We start from the raw sequence: 15,466 nt of genomic DNA on the forward strand, positions 1-15,466 counted from the left end.
ATTTGGGGCAAAAGCAGACCAATTCCCTCATCCTTGTGGATGCCTACTTAGTTTACTCTTCTTAGAAGGCAACAAGGGGAAACGGTTTATCTACAACTGAAGGGAAACAGGTATGCAGCTTGAGGGTTTATTAAATAACTCCCTACCTGTCACCCCAGCACTGTGAAGGAATAATAGCAATGGCAATGGAAAATTGGAAAGGGCTTAGCTTCTTCCCTACAATCACATGTGAGGCCTCACAGTCAATGCTTGTATGATGCTCCAGGGAAAGAATGATGAAAAGTGGGGGGTATGGGGGGAGGGTGGGGGTATGGGGGGAGGGTGGGGGTGGAGGGTGATACATTTCTAAGAACTGTTTAAAATGTCATTTAAGAAATAGTTACCTTTGGAACAATGTATACTGAAATAAGTTATGTATGGCAAAAATAGTTAATTGTTATGATGTATCAAAAAGAAATAAAAAACATCTAAAAAAAAAAGAATGATGAAAAGTCACCCCATATACTGGCTGCCTCATCATACTAGAGTATGAATCCACTTTAAATCTGGTTTCTGCCTCTTGCAGAATTCCAGAGTTTGTAGTTTGGTGAGGCCCAGGATCTGTCTGACTGAGCTGTTTAAAGCCCCCTCCCTAAAGTGGATTTGAAGTGGATCCAAGCTCAAGTGAGATGAGGTCCTAGAAGATACCATGCCAGAGATAGAGAAAGGGAAATGAAAATCCTTGACCCTTGCATTTCATCAAGTAATTCCTGCTGTACTTTGAATTGATATTGCTCAAGTACCACAGTTTACCACCTCCTTCTGAACTAAAGCTATTCTTTGTCATGAATTGCTATGACAATATGAATGAGAAATCTCCATGTGTCCTAGAGCTTAACCTGGGTCAGGGCTGAGTTTTCCTTTATGGAATCAATCCATTTGTAAAGTGGTCTTTCTCTTTCATTTCTGCCTTCCACTTTAGCTTGTCATTGTTGTCTTTTCTAATCAGCCACATTGTTTCATAAAAGCTTTAGTTTAGTCATCTTGGTTCTAGGAAGACTATAGGATTTATTTGCTTTTGGACCTTTTATTTGTCTTTTTGACAGTCTATGGTATTCTCTTCCTATGAGTTTTCTTCACTGTCCCCCTTTCACCCACAAACATAGATATCAAAATGATATGGTATGGGTTGTTCTAATTTTTGTATGTAATGATATATTTTTACATTTGAAGATTTTATCTCATTCTTCATAACTGCTTTTCCAATTCTTATCCTTTTTTGATTTCTTGAATCAGAAATATTATGCAAGATACAGCAAACATAAGCTTTCTGGAGGTATGATAAATGTTGTACCACTTCTACCCTGCTCATTTGGCTTGGGCCTGAATTGGTTTGACCAAGAATGCTTTGTAGTTTTCAGTGGGCCATTTTAAATAATATCTGAAAACAGAATAGGGAGAAGAGAGACGAAAGCCTGGGAAAACGAATTGAGAGAGCCAGATTTTATCAATTCTGGTTGAGGAAGGAATTAAGTCTGCAATATACCTGAGGCAGAAATCTCCCCCCTTCCCCAACAGAAGCAGCACCCCCCAGCTCTTCGTGGAAAGATCCCTCCTCCTCCAGAGAGGGCCCTGGGAATTCACTTTCCCAGCAGCACTTGCATAGGGCATGCATTGAAAAGTTCATCTTGGAGCATGATGGGAGCTGAGGCTTTTCTCTCTCTGTGTTTCTCAGCCAATAAAAAGTCTGGTGGTGTCCATGCTCTGATAGACTGAGAATGGACACAACTGGTGACTACAATTCCCAGAACCCTCTGTTGTGGTTTGTCTTATTTTTAAAAATGTTACAATAAAACTTACAATAATTCTAAGAAATTACTAGAGTGGTGAATTGTTTCCAAACTTGGCAGGCCTGCAGTTGTAAATAGGATCTAAAACAGAGGTAGGTTTTTTGCAGATAGGTCTTAAAATGGCTGAGGATTGCACCTTTACAATTTCCCATTGTAGTCGATGGGCCGAATCTGTGCCGAATGAAAACGGCAACACCCCTCTCCTTTCAAGTAACTTCCTAGTAAACTGAATGAGGGGTCAGCCGACAATGGACCCCAAAACAGCATGCGTTTTGGCTGAATTGCACACCTCTACGTGCTCAGTGTTCATTAGATTTGTGTCAATTGACTGCTTAGGCTAGAGAAACCACTAATCTAGTCAGTACATCTCCCACGTGAATTAGCTAAAGAGTAGGGTAGAAGGGAAGTGGAGTAATATTTGGACACCTCTGTTGAGTATGAGAGATTATGGTTGCTACAGAAATGCCACCAAAATAGTCTCTGGGCTGTGAGTTGTCATCATCCCAGCCATATTTTCTGCAGGTAAGAACATAAAAAACAATTCTGAATCAGACAAAAGCTCTGTCTAGTCCAGCTTTATGTTACAAGCCAGTACAACATAGAGTCTTTATTTGTGAACACAGCTTCACCTTCTGGGCTAAGCGTCACGTGCGCAGGAGCTATTTTGGACCTCATTTGAGCCTTGGTGGTATAGACACTGTCAAATGGCTGGGCTGGAGGAGGCTTCATTGACACAGCTTATTGCCACAGTTGTTTAATGATCACTGTGGCCTGCCTCCCCACATATTGATCTTACATCTTGGGGACAATGACCTTGCACTTTTGGTAGAGAAGGCCCTTATAATTCACACCATTATTGACATGGATTGGCCCTTTACTAAGATTTTGTGATCTGTCATCATTTCTAGACAATGTTGGCCTGGGGAAGGAGATGCTAATTGGTTGGATGTAGCACAAAAAAGGGTAAATAGGGAAATTAGACGTGCCATAGTTAATGGTTTGGGTTGTCATATTAATCACCCTGAAATTACTTATAAACGACCTGAGTTACTATGGTCAGATGGTGTTCATCTTTCTGAGCTAGGATTAGAGCCAGGGGATTTGGAACATGCCATTAAATACATGATTTGTGGTTCTGGTGGGGGAAAGGGGGGCTCAGTGGACACTGGCCCCCTATTTGTGGAAGGTATAGGAGGGAGCTATGGTATGGTGTTCACCTACTGGCACAATTTGATGTTGGATGAGAATTTTCAACCCCCCTTGCTGGTCAAGCAATCTGGGGAGTAGGAGATTAACATCCTGTCCTTGGGCTGGTCTCTGGGGTCTAGTTAGAAGTCAAAAGCAACTTTGGGGGCATACAACCCTTGATTCGTTTTCCAGGATAAGAACTGGACTTTGAGCAACCATGTAAATTATGGATTGCTCTTAGGGATTTCTGTGTAATGCCCAAGAGGATGTTGAGGGCTCAAGTCAGGGATGACAGACTCCCTCAACTGCTCCTATAACAGATTGCTCCCCCAAATAGTTTGATTAACCTCAAGAAACAGCATAAATAGGTAACTATTCAATAAAAGTTGCCTTTAGTTCAATCCATGACTGTGGTTTTTGGTTTGTCAGCAAATGAAAACCATTGAAAATTATGTCCTTCTGTAAGCAAAATCTTTTTCATCTTAATTGTATGTTCTCCTTGATGATTGTTTGATGAATCTTAACATCTTCGCCATCTCTCTTTGTCTGTTATTTCTCTTCCATAAAATGTTTCCTGTGAAGAGACATATAGAAGTATTTTGAGCACTCTGTATCTATTCCATATTCTCAATGAGTTACATTTCATATAATGATTATTAAAATTAAATGCATCATAAATTTATAATGTATAAATACCCATAACACCCAAACCTCAAATCACACCTTTCCAAATCTAATAATCTTTTTTTCCTCATCCTTTCTTTCAACCAAATCAAGCAGCAGGCAGCAAAATGCAATTTCAACTTTGGAAAACCCAATCCTTTTCTCTGCTTTCAATCTTGCAACACCTTACATTAAACTCTTATTTTTCCCTTTGCCATATGGTATGGTCTGAAATAAATATAGCATTCTAGGAAAAACATTAATATTTATCACTAAAGTATAGTGTAATACAAAAAATATGTTGTCTGCAATACAATTGTTGAGGGGAGGAGTTTTTTTCTAAAAGTATATTGTAATATTTATCAATTAAATTCTCCCCAACAATGACAAATTTAATTTTTCCATCTACATATGTCTTTTTGAATTTTATTCTATATTTTAAAATCATTGTTTTGAAAGAACGAACAATTCAAATTTGTCACAGTAACAACTAAATATTTCACCCTTTTCCTGAATTTTAAAGTCATTTTATCCAACAATTCTATTCAATGTTTCATTTTCATATTTTTAGTCAAAATCAGTCTTTTATTTATCTGCCGAGTCACCAAATTATTTTAATGTTCCTATCATCAGTTTTATGCAATCCAAAGGACTTTCCAATGTTATCACCAAGTGAATGCCTTCAGCTTGTACTTTTCAAATTATCAAAGGCTTTCCCCATATCTTAAAAAATCTGTGGGGGTTGCTTCACATTGTCTTTCCAAGTATTCCAAAATATCCAACACATTTATAGTGCTGTCTCATAATAATTGCCTTTCAAATAAAAATCCACACGAATCCCCATGTATAAAGTCTTGAAAATTATTTTCAATCTTTCAGCTAAAATAATCATAAATAACATATAGTTGTTATTAATTTTTTTCTCAATGTCAAATCCTAATCTTCTTTTGATATTAATTTTATTTGCTCCCTTAACTATCAGGAATCTTCCTACCCTGGAAAATGGTGTTCATTGCCTCTTGTAATGGCAAAATGAGTTCCTCTTCGAACATTCATAATAATTGGCCAACAAATAATCTGAACCAAGTATCTTTCTTGTAGCAGTCTTCTTCATAACTTCACATATCTTTGCCGGTGCATTCATAATTTGCTTTTCATAATTTACAGTCTTAGTCAAATGCTGTATACTGAAATAATCATCCGCTTCCTCTAAAGAAATGTCCTGCCATTTATATGAAGAGGAATAATATGAGTGAAATGTTTTCTACATATTTGCATTATCTGTTAATACAGCATCACCTTCTTGCAATTTTAATACCACTTTCTTTTTCTTTTCATAATTTCTATGCCAACAATCTCCCCAGTTTATTTGCAACTCAGAATTCTTCTGTTTCGCATAGCTTATCTTTTGCTCCATCTCATTCACCATTAACATTGATAGCTGTCTCTGCAGAGTCTTAATTTGATTATTAATAGAAGTCCTTGAAGGAGATTTTTATAAATTCATTCTCTTTTCTTTTTATCTCATCCAAAATCAGTTGCATTTTTCTTGTCTCTTTCTCTTCAGTTCAGTTAAATAAAGAATCCTGTCTCTTATTCTCCAAGCATTTTAAATAATCATCAGCTCTTTTCCAGACCAATTTCATCAGTTTAATAAGTATCCTTTGGATGGTTTATGTCAATACATGAAGTGACTAGAATGGGAGATATTTAACTGTATAATATATCCCAATTCTGATGCAGCATCAAATTATTTTATATAGCATTAAGTTACCATATTAGAACAATTAATAGCTGCTTTTCATTTTCATTTTCAATAATTTTCATTCCCCCCCAATAATAATAATAATAATAATAATAATAATAATAATAATAATAATAATAATAATAATGGGTTTTCTGACAATTAAGACACCTCTAAGTAGAACAGGACAGTAGTAAAGATATTTGTACTGGATGAAGTTACTTTTAAAATTATGGAACTTGACACACAAACCTCGGAAAAAGCATTTTAAAGTAGGCATTAGGCAACTCATCGTTTAAGAATGCTAGATAAGGACTGAATACCTACTCATTCCATCACATGTGCTTCTCTTCTTTTTTTAAACGAATTTTTATTTTTTAAAACATAAAAAAATACATACCGTTCACATACAAAACATTTACAATTCCCACCACCAACATGAGGATTGTTTTCTTTTACATATTCATTTCTTTTTGAGACAATCTTTATATCTTTATCTTTATACATTGATTAGGAAATTGATTAGGATGAAAAGACTGCCCCTGAAGCACACCCTGAAAAATACATCACTGACAGATAGTGATCTGCAGACAGGAGTACGATCATCCAGTGGTTATTTGGCCTACCGACCCTTTTCCAGAAAAAAATATTATTCAGCACCCTGGATTTTTTTTAATTTTAATAGCAATTAAACAGAAAGATATATGTACCTGTGGCCATCACTGCTCCCCTGGATTTCTGCAGCGCCCACCAGGGGGCGGTAGCACCCACTTTGGGAATCACTGGATCATACACGCAAAAATATGCCTCAGATGCACATGGAGAAATAAAGGACAAAGGCTTTTATTCTTTCCCATTTTACAAAAGATACTGGTGGCAGCTTCTTTGCCTACACATGCCTACAGGTTATTGATGAAATAGACCTTGTGTCATGTGATAGAACCCATAGGCTCAATAGGCAAAAGGCATCAGAAATGAGGTATAAGACTGTGTGATAAGGTCCTAAGGTTTGCAAAAAAAAAAATGTTTCAGATATCTGTGTAAAACCCTAAGCATTTTAGCACAGAACATGTGAAATGTTATACAACAATGCATTTTAAACAAGATTTAAAATGAAATTATTGTTTCTTGCATAAAGCATGTGGATTTTAGACAGATATATAAGTGACTAAATACTCTATAGGCACCAGAACAAGGGGCAGTCCTAGTTAGTAACTGGACGATAGACTACCAACAAATATCAGGTGCTGTTGTAGGCTACATTTCAGAGGAAGAAAATGGCAAAACCCCATTTGGGTGTCCCTTGCCCAAGAAAACTCCATGAGATTAATGAGGTTGCCATCATTTGACAACTGATGTGAAGGTACATGCACAGACCTCATCTGTGTGAATATCTCTTGAGAATGGCAGAAAAAAATAGTTGTTTTACTGCAACAGGAAACAAAATACTTGAAAGAGTATTTTTTTCTTGCATGTGAGGGTAAAGAATATTTAAATCTCTGTTGCTTTATCCTGGACAAAGTGCAAGCACTTGAGCCATATCAAAATTGACTCTGGTAGCAATGATCTTTTTCTTGCATGCGAGGGTGAAGATCCTCTGCACAGTGCAAGCACTTCAGACATATCCAAGTTGTCTCCTGTAGTGTTGATCACCTCTTAAGGACAGGCTGCTGTCAAGACCTTTCCCTCTTGATGGGCAATCCAATCAACACATTCTGAGCTGAATCATACTCATATATTTGGTGGAAAAACTGTTAGTATGAAATCAAATGAATTATATACTTGGCTTTGTAATTATGTGAGAGCTCACAAGTTTATTGAATACATGAGATTTGTTGATGATTCAAACCCCAATACCAAGCTGAGAAGACTTACAGAATTTGGAAAGTAACTACTTGCTTTTTTGTTATTCCAAAGCTATTAAAATAATTATTATTTTAATTAATATATCAAAATGTGACAAGCCTTTAGTCTGCAGTATAAAGCACACCTAGGATCTCATCAGAAAAGCCAGGTGAAGCATCCCGCTTCATCTGGCATCACGGCAAAAAAAGAAGGGTGGTGGGGCAAATCTATCACTCTGCGTGCAGATACTCTTAGAGATACTTTCCCCATGGGAAGCTTCCCATGTTGTGGGGGAAGCCTCCTGCGATGTTTCCACCCCGGTTGGGGGCAGGGCCTCTGTTGGAAGTCACACAACGTTATGTGATGTCCGGCATGCCGCTCCATCACTGAGACATGTCTGATGAGGCTCTTAAGCATCAATGTCACCAACTTGTAACTACTGAAGTAACTTAAAAAATCACAAAGTGATCTGCTGGCAAATTTGAGATTAAATGAGAGCCCATCTGCATGGGCCTCTTAGGCCCAATCTACACTGACCATTTAATGTGTTTCAAAACTTGCTTCAAACTGTGGCAGCCAGACAACAAATTCCCACCAAAAAAATGAAAAAAAGCCCTTAATGCACATCAGTACTCTGTGGTTTGTGTAATCACCATCTATGCCTCAAATTGGTTCCAAGGTTTTCTGTGTAATCTTCTGCACAGTGAAACCATTTTCTTCCATAGTGGTTAGAAACTGAATTAAATGCTCAAAGTAATTGTGCCCTTCATGTGGGGCTGGTTCAGAATGGCAATATTGTGGACTGGCCACTGCCACCTGCCTCCATCTCACCAGGATGGTGTGATGAAGTCTAGACTGCTCAGTCGAGTTAAACCCAGTTCAGCCCTGCTAGAAAGCCAGTTTTAACTGTGTCATTTTTTAGCTCTGTAGCAGTTGTCACAAAGCTCCAAAGAACCCCTGGCCATTGCTGATCACCTTTGCTGATTTGCACAAAGACACCTGCACAGCCCGGGGAGAGGAAAGAAGAAAGGAGGGAGCAGCCTCTCCTCTCCCCTCTCCAATTTGTGCAGATGCCTTGGCTGACATTTACAAAGCAATAGCAAGGAGTTCCTTTGAGCTACGATGAAACTGCTATGGTAACAAAAATGACACAAGTTAGTGCCATTCCCTTTTCCAAGTGGAGCACAAGGAAACTGTAGTGGTGGCAGCAACTTGCGTGACCAGTGGGACAGGTCCAAATCATAACCATCCTGACTGTTCACAACACCCCTATACACATTAGGACAAGTCATTCCCTGACTTTACCTAATGTGGGGCAAAACCATGTTAACTAGTTGTGCCCTGCACTGAGTGCAGGAAGCTCCTTTATATCCTGTGGATGCCCAGGAACAATTTTGCCCACTTCGGGGTATGCGACCCATACAAGCACACTTTTGGAGACTCATGGTACACCCTCACTGTAGAATTAATACAGCTTGACATCAATAAAACTGTCATGGCTAAGTGTTTTGGAATCCTATGTATTTATTCTTCTCTGACAAAGAATGCTGGTACCTCACCAAACTATGATTCTATAGCATTGAGCCATGGGAGTTAAAGTGGTGTCAAACCACATTACTTTTACAGTGTCGATGCACTACCAGTCTAGTTACTGACTGTGCTTCCACACAGCAGAAAAGTCCACCTCAACCCAGGTTTAAAAAATCTGGGTTTAAAAAACCCATATCAGGGTGGACTGTAGTCCGCACACCAGCCGCAAAAGCCTGCGCTTTTGTAGCTGGGTGTCCAGATGTGCTCCCGGTACCTTCCAGAAGAACACCCGGATTCCTACACGCCAGGAGAGAGCCGGCAGAAGGGAAATGCTGGCCAGGTAAGTTATTTTACTTTTTAAAAGGGGTTTGGGGGCTTTTGGGGAGGGGTTGTTACTTTCAAGCTCTGGTTTATCTCAGTATATTTCTCCTTATGTGAGATGGGTCTAATGCATATGTTTCAGTATCACATTAAATCTGTATTTTAGTTTTTTTGGTCTTTTGTTGTGTTTTTTGCCAGTAACTCCTGTTTAAGTAACTCTTTTGTTTTGTTAGTCAGTACCTCTGTTTTCCCCTAAGTTTCATCATACATTTAGTGTCTCCTGCTTGTATAATTTACTTCTATTTATTTGATGAATTTACAAGAAGAATATACTACCTTTTCCGCCAGCATGTATCATCATGTAGATTATTTTATTCCTTAAGGCACCAAACGTCTGGTAGCAATTTTTCTGATGATGACTTTACAGTACCAGGAGACATAGCTTGGCAGATTCTGTGACCTCCTTTCTGAAAAAGATTTTTCAAGCAACGTGGCCTGATAGGCAAGATCTATTTATAGCAAATCTCATTAGGGAGCCACTTGGGCTAGGCGTTTCTAGACCAATTCATGTCACATAAGATCCTGGTGAGAAATTTATTAAGGCAAGAGTTAGCAAGAGTTAGCATTCATCTACAGAATATCCATATATTATTTTTTTATTTAATAGAATTTCAGCTAGTATTTATTCATAGAAATATTTATGCCCTGTTTCCATTAGGCAGGTTATTATAGCCAGAGACAAAAACTACAAATAAAATAATTACAGAAGAAAAACTACAACATTGAAAAAGAATATCTTTGGAAAAGATGTCAAAACGAGAAATGCAAGGGGATGTACTCTTGCCATTTTGCTTTTTTGTACTTCAGCTTTTATTAAATAAAATATGTAATTGGTCTTGTGTATACTTGCACCTTCAGGTCTGATAATTTTATGCTCCCTTTCCACTGATTTCATAGGGTTTCCTTAGGCAAAAAATACTCAAAAGTAGTTTTGCCATTGTCTTCATCATAAATGCAGCCTACAGCACCTGGCATGCCTTGAAGGGGACCCTGGGCACATCCAGGCAGCACAAATAGTGCATGCCCTCACGCATTTTCTCCTGGAGCATCCAGATGACACTTCAGGGAAAAACAAATGCTTTCGGCACAAAGCAGGAAAACCCTGCTTTGTGCTGAGGTAATTTGTCTGCTGGAAAGACTCAGGTCTTTCAGAAGACCTGTGTCTTTCCAGCTGTGAGCTCTGTGTGGATGGGACCGGGGATTGTGCCACATGTCTTCCAGTGCCCATCTACACATCGGTCTCATGTTTCTTCAGCTGCTGGAGCCCAAGAACCCAAGACAGCCCCCATCTAATCCCCAAACACATTTTAAAAGCCTTTAAAAAGGAAAATAACTAACCCTGCAGCCATTTCCCATTCTCTGGAGCTTTTCTGGCTTGTACCAATGACATGCCAAGAGAAGGGGGGCTAGGAGTGATTTTCTCCCCCCCCCCCTTCTCTTGTTGCATCATTAGTATGAGCCAGAAGAGCTTCAGAGAAGGGGAAATGGCTTCCGGCTAAGTTATTTTCCTTTTAAAAAGGCTTCTTAAAGGGGTTTTCTTTTGTGTTCCAGTGCCCTGCTAGAAAGTCTGGCAGGGCATCTTGACACCTTCCCCCTGAAAAGCATGCACTTTCTTGAGGGAGGGGGACTAGAACCCGGGAACAATCATGGGGTGAGAAAGGTGGGGTATAAATATAGTACATAAATGAATAACAATGTGATTTTGTGGGGAAGATAATTACATAGGAAATTCTAGAACCAGTCTGAGGCCTGGATGGTGATTACATAGACCACAGAGCACTGATGCACATTAAGGGCTTTATTTTATGTGCTTTTATGGGAGTTCCTTGGATGACATTAGATGGTGTAGGTGAGGCCTTAGTTGGAATGTTTAATTTGTAGTGATGCTAAAAAGTAAAAATTCCTTTAAGTAAGTTCTGATGTGACTTCCTGCTACTGTCCTTGCTTCTTCCATCTGTAGAATGTTAACAGTTGGACCATTTATTCTAAGTTAGAAAGTTCTGCCATGCTTCCTCCTCTCCTGTTTGCTATATGTTGAGTTTAAAAACATAGGAAGATGTCTTAGGGCCCTTATACACTGCCGTATAATCCAGAAAATCAAATCAGATAATTCACATTATCTGTTTTGGACTGGATTATCTAACACTACACTGCCAGATAATTCAGTTCAAAGCAGATAATCTGGATTTTATACAGCTGTGTAGGGGCCTTACAGAGAGTCCAGTAATTTGATCCTGTTTGTATCACATGCTACATTAGGCTACCTTTGGAAACTATTCAAAGACTTCAGCAGCTTCAAACTGTTATGGCCAGACTGCTGACCAGGTGTCCTTTCACACTGGGCAAATATACTACTATAATTTCACTTTAATTGACATGACAAGCAGGGTATTCTTGGGTTCATCTGCCTGCAAAGCATATTCTCCACTACTGAGCTACAGCTCCCACTCTCAACCATATATCCTGCCAGGATTTCTACTATGTCTTTAGATACGTGAAACCCAAATAATTTTTCATCTTTGTGAAATCGCCTTTTTCTTTCACAACTGTATAAATCCATTTTGGAAAGCAATAGACTGGGAATGTAATAAATAAAAAGCAAAACCTGTCTTGGGAGTGGAATACATGCTGAATGCATGTTAATTCATTCATCATTTATTTACCATGTCAAATAGGACACAGTAGGTTGTTACTGCAAAATAAAATTGTCCTGATGTTTGGGAGACATAGCCTCCCCTTTTCTTTACACTCATATGCCTTCACCACAAGATGTTTTTACTGTATTTCATAAGGTAACTATGTTAGGCTGTGAAAGAGAGAGAGAAACCACAAATGTCCTGTGGCACTTTAAAGATGAACACATTTATTGTACCATAAGCTTTCATGAGCTAGAGACTACTTTGTCAGATTCATGAGGTGTTTTCAAAAGTTAGGAAGTACGTATATACATAGATTAGAAACACAACAGCAGCAAGGCTAACGGGGAAAGAAAATTCACGAGACAGCCTGAGATATAGAGCACATTGGTGAATTTATGCTCTATTGATGGCAAATATGTCCCAGTTACACTTGAGGAATAGTGAATAAGCCACATAGGCATTATTGTTAAGAAGACAGTGGGCTATGTCCAAAGCATTCATCCTCTCAGAAGGTGAATCTCACCTTTTTCTCCCAGCTAGGTCTGAATTGTAAGGGGAGCAGAACAAACTCTGTTTAATGCAATGCTCCCCTAACTATGCACATGGGAAAACACATAACACAGCCTTCCTGAAAGTAATACTGTATTATGTGTTTTGCCATGTGTGAAAAGCAAGTATTTTTTTTAAAGGCCCTACTTCTGTCTTTCCTTTTTCTGTCTTTTCCTTTCTATCTTTTTAACGGTTCTGCACTTGTTATTATACCATAATCCCATATCTTCTCAAAACATTTGTGAACTGGAAAATTACTTATTATAGCTAGAAAGCCATACCCAATTCTTGTTAAATCCATGTCCAGCAGTATCTCATTCCTTAATGAATCTTAACTCTGAAGCTTCATGGGCATAAATAGGGTGAGATTAAGAATTACTAAAGAATATGGAGTGAGTTCTTCGCCACTGCATTATTTTTGCACATTAGCATTTTAAGCCCATTTATTCCTTTATGAAGGGGCTAATTTGTTTGGTGTATGTAAATGCCCATTGGCTGGGGTGTGTGTATATAACATTTAGACAAATTCTTTTAAAAACAAATAAACAAAACTGTCATTATTATACCCATACATTTGTGAGTCATAAGTGGAGCAGCAGGTGCTCCACCATGCTTTTTGAGAGAACTTTGTTTGAGAACTGTTGCCAATTGGAGAGCAAGGCAAGCTCTACCATAATCTACATGTGTCATATAGAACAGGGAAGGAAACTACAAGAGAGGGGAGGGTAATTCTCACCACATTCACAGCTGCCAACACAGCCACATTTTAACATTTCAGAATTTCTGTGAAATCATTTATGGCCACATTTACGAGCAAATTTGGGCCATGGGGGAAGTAAATCCAAAAATCAGCACAAAAACTAAATGAGATGGCTGGAGATTCAGCAATCATACTTTGGGATCCAAAGGTGGCATGTGGCCCACAGACTGTACTTTGCTCACTCCTTCTATATACAGTAGAGTCTCACTTATCCAACACTCACTTATCCAACATTCTGGATTATCCAACACATTTTTGTAGTCAATGTTTTCAATACATCATGATATTTTGGTGCTAAATTCGTAAATACAGTAATTACTACATAGCATTACTATGTATTGAATTACTTTTTCTGTCAAATTTGTTGTATAACATGATGTTTTGGTGCTTAATTTGTAAAATCATAACCTAATTTGATGTTTAATAAGCTTTTCCTTAATCCCTCCTTATTATCCAACATATTTGCTTATCCAACATTCTGCCGGCCCATTTATGTTGGATAAGTGAGACTACTGTATTAGGAAGGTTAGACCTAGTGAATTGGGCTAACAAATTGTTGTTTCTTCTATCCAGACCATTATTAAATGTGTAAAAATCAACACGTGCCAAGCACATCCCCTTTGACCTCACTCTCTGGCCTTGTCTACACTGTGAAGCTAGATTCAAACTCCAGCAGTCAGACAACTCTCACAAAATCTTGTAAAAGAAAGTCCTTTCTGTGCACCAATGCCCTGTTGTTTGAGCAATCACCATCCATGCCTCAAAGTGGTCCCATGACTTGCTATGCCATCATTTGCACAACAAAACCACTTTCTTCAATACTTGTTTGCAACAGCAAAAATAGTAAATGTAGACAGGGCCTCTGTTTAGTAAAAGCAGCATACAGAAGAGGACAGCGTTCTCTACCCTTGCAGCCTCAATTCACAGTGGAGATCTCTGATTTTCCCAGTCTTTTCTTGATGATGGAATTCTAAATACTGTACTTGTTTCTTTTTTGGTGTGCAATATTGCATGGGCAGAGTTGAATATAAAACAACAGTCTTACACATGTCTGGAATGGATTTTTAAGGCAAGCCTCCACAATTTTCATACAAAATCCATATGTATTTCCGCACAGGATAATTTCCTGAAATACCTTGAGATGTGTGAACACTTGGTAAGAATTGTGCAGAGATATTCATTTCCTTTGCAACAAGCAGAGACCTGTGAGGACAAAAAGTCTAATATTATCATCCTCACATATGCCATCGGGTTTCTAAATATAGAAATAATATAGTGTCTAAGACTGGATCCACACTGCCCCATATCCCAGGATCTGATCCTACTATCTGCTTTGAACTGGATTATATGGGTCTACACTGCCAGGTAATCTGGGCTAAGCATATAAACTGGAATCAGATCCTGGGATATAGGGCAGTGTAGATCCAGCCTCTCACTGCTTTTCCTTAAACTGCAGGCAGCCAGCATATGCTGTAAAATGGACATGCAAGAATAGGTACATCAATTGAGTGGCTACTGTTAATATTTGTTGTTGCAAATTTCCAAGGCTATTGCATTGAGCTGGAAGTTAATACAGCTAAGATTAATGACCAAGTAAAGGGAATTTCCATGGCCTTCTAATAGACTGGATAAGTGTTCCTTATCCAGTCTGCTATCTTATCCCGTCCCGAGCTATCCTCTTGATTCCATCTGGTTTCCTAGGCCATCATACTTTCCCATGCCCTCTTCTCTCCCTTTTTAAAAAGCCTTCCTTTTGTGTGTTGTCGAAGGCTTTCATGGCCGAGATCACAAGGTTGTTGTATGTTTTCCGGGATGTATGGCCATATTCCAGAAGTATTCTCTCCTGACGTTTTGCCCACATCTATGGCAGGCATCCTCAGAGGTTGTGAGGTATGGAGAAACTAAGCAAGGAAAGTTTATATATATCTATATCACCGTATGCCTGATGTTTAAACAGGCATTATGACTGTTTTGAACTTAACATTAGTGTCTTGAGTAAATTATCACAGAATCATAGAATGATGAAAGAGACTTCGTGGGCCATCCAGTCCAACCCCCTGCCAAGAAGTAGAAAATTCACATTCAACGCACCCTCGACAGATGGCCATCCAGCCTCTGCTTAAAAGCCTCTAAAGAAGGAGCATCCACCACACTATGGGGCAGAGAGTTCCACTGCTGAACAGCACTCACAGTTAGGAAGTTCTTTTTAATGTTCAGGTGGAATCCCCTTTCCTGTAGTTTGAAGCCATTGTTCTACATTCTAGTCTGCAGGGCAGCAGAAAACAAGCTTGCCCCCTCCTCCCTATGACTCCCCTCACATATTTATACATGGCCATGG

The 15,466-nt window shown here is 38.7% G+C and overlaps 1 long non-coding RNA gene across 1 annotated transcript in view; it reads right to left on the reverse strand.

Annotated features, from left to right (window-relative positions):
• Positions 1-305: 305 nt before the first annotated feature.
• Positions 306-15,466, reverse strand: part of LOC134296693 (uncharacterized) — a 97,383-nt gene continuing 82,222 nt past the window's right edge. Inside the window, exons 2-3 of the long non-coding RNA XR_010003517.1 lie at positions 14,264-14,331; positions 306-3,591 (exon numbers count right to left, since the gene is read on the reverse strand). This is a non-coding gene — a long non-coding RNA (uncharacterized LOC134296693). The remainder of the gene's footprint in view (positions 3,592-14,263; positions 14,332-15,466) is intronic.

Source organism: Anolis carolinensis, chromosome 2 (genome assembly GCF_035594765.1).
Source record: "Anolis carolinensis isolate JA03-04 chromosome 2, rAnoCar3.1.pri, whole genome shotgun sequence".
Classification (NCBI taxonomy): Eukaryota; Metazoa; Chordata; class Lepidosauria; order Squamata; family Dactyloidae; genus Anolis; species Anolis carolinensis.